Genomic DNA, 2,510 nt, shown 5'->3' with positions numbered 1-2,510 from the left:
GGAAGGAGAAGGTTATCTTGCAATACTGATCTTATTCAGCAGCTTCCAAGATGACCGAATATGACATAAGCTAGAAAACCTCAGCTGAAACCACTAAACACTCTGCACAACTTACAGGGAAGCCCTGAAAGGCTGGTTTGTGTCTTGCAGATCCTCAGACCATCTTCCCCAACACTCATGTTCACAAACTCTGTTAGAGCAATTCTTGAACTGCATCATGCACAAACTCATGTTCCTCACTTACTTGCACCCCATGATATTCACAGGTTGCCTGTTTCACGCTCTGGATGAACCTTAAGGTGGTGAATTTAGCCTGGAAATTTTTTAAAGGTTTGACATTTGAGTCCCAGAGAGAGGCACTTCTCCCCACAAAAACCTACCTGTAGATAAGGTACTGTTAGAGTCTGCTTTTGCACTGCTTTCCATGCCCCACCTTCACTCAAATCACACTGGCCCTGGTACCTTCAGAAAGGACCCCACCACCACTTCTTGTCCACACCTGATGGACCAAATCCACTGATTTCAGTGCTTGTGTGTTCACGTGCCACCCAGCTGGGAAATGACACCTCAGCTTATTGAACCTCAAGAGTACACAACCTGTCTCCTCTCTTGGAGAGGTGCAAAGAGATGTGAGAAGTCTGCTACCTCTTAAGCTGTGCTATCACGGTGTTTCAAGTACTGAGGACAGAGGAAGGATGAACTTGTGGTTAGGCCACTAAATAGAGATGCAGCTTCCACAGTCCAAGCCTCCTGCCACAGATTGCCCCAACAGTTTCCAGCTGGTCAAATAATCTCTCACATCAGACTTCCCCACCTTTTTTTAAGTGCCTGAGAAGGAAACATTTGCAACCAAACATGGAACACTCAAGACACCAAAATGGTGAGGCCTATATAAATAGATACATACCTCACTGATGAAGAAGCAGGCTGATGTGTTTAATAGTTTATAAAGGCTGGTTTAGTTGCCTTGAAAGTGCTTAAGAGCAGGTAACACACCCTTGGATTAAATCTAAATAAACATTAACAGCAGTAAAAAATGGCTTTTACTGTGAGGAGGCCTGGCTCTTGCTTGCACCTGTAACCCTAAATATATTTAACAGGATGCCAAACTATGTATTATAAGATGCTACAAAGCAAAACAACATTACAGACATTTGCATAGAAAGGAGGGAGACATAGGGAGAGAGGCAAAAACAAAATGGACAACTTGCTAGGGTCTGATTCGAACATCTTAGAAAAATGCTATTTGGTCAACTCAAGACTGAGCTGCCAAGGAGATTTGTGGCAGCTAAAACTACAATAAAATGGAGATGAAAACTCTGTTTCGTGTCCCTAGAAGGGAGATAAATGAGGGTCAGAATGAAGTTCATTTAAATCCACTGAGCTGATACAGAGGGAGTTAGAGAGAGCCGCAAAACAAAATGAAGGGCTCAGTAGGAGCCTGCACAGCCAGTGCTGCAATGTCAGAAATGCAACACAGTGCCATCTGAAACCTACAGGCACCATAGCAGGACTCAAGGAAAAAAACAACGGTGGCACTCCTAGGGAAGCCATGCCTGCCTGCAACAGCACTGGAATAATGCACCAGGGTCCTGCAACACAAGCCCCCGAGAGCGGATGCATTTTGAGGGGAGGTTCAGCGAAGCCTCAGGGGAAGACATCCACTGCTGGACTAAAACCACCAGAGGACTAGAACTAAGCAGCATCTATTTACAGCAGGGAGCAGTATCTGCCCCTTTCTTTTGCTCCCACCTGGCATCCTCCTTTGGGTCTCTTATGGGATAGAAGGTGCCTTAAGACAATAGATAATTAGCTGTAATGCATCCTCTGTGACTGTAACAACTTAACAAGGCTTATCTGTAGAAGTATCTAGGCTTCCAGTTATCCTTGTTCTCCCAGTTCCCTTCCTCTTCCAACCCTCCCCCCTCCCCCCCAAAATATTTGCATCTTAGCTTGACAGGTATTTTGAATTTTAGCTTAATAAAAGTGTTTGCATGTGTCTGTGCACGCTTAGGAGAAGATAAGAAAAAAACATCCTATTTTAACTCTGCCTCCTCGAGACACAGCTCGTTCCATTTTCCCTTCCCTGAAAAACAGAGGGAGCTGAAATAAGGAACATCAACTTTGGAACACCACTCTACCGAAGGATAACTTATTAAAAATATTAGATTCATCGTTTAAAAAACGAAGGGAAAAAATGCCCAGGAAGTTGATGCATCACGGTGTTGCATCTGTGTCAAGCTCTGGGTAAACATGCAGCAACATGAATGAAATCTGTCCAGAAAGACTGCATTTCAGCGCCAACCACGCAATCGCTGGCCAAACCACTGCATATGTAACAAAAGTTTGATCTCGCCTGCAAGCGCTCAGCTGCGCTTCTGCCATTTCCTGTGGAAAACTGAAGCTCTGAACCACTGTCTCTCACCCAGAACTCGCCGACACTTAGCCAGCTGCCCCTAAATTCACGCCAATCACGCCGCGGCAGGCGGGCCGGCAGGCCCCGCCGGTGC

The sequence above is a fragment of the Corvus brachyrhynchos genome, unplaced genomic scaffold, assembly GCF_000691975.1.
Source record: "Corvus brachyrhynchos isolate BGI_N302 unplaced genomic scaffold, ASM69197v1 scaffold56, whole genome shotgun sequence".
Classification (NCBI taxonomy): domain Eukaryota; kingdom Metazoa; phylum Chordata; class Aves; order Passeriformes; family Corvidae; genus Corvus; species Corvus brachyrhynchos.
This window is presented reverse-complemented; position numbering follows the sequence as displayed.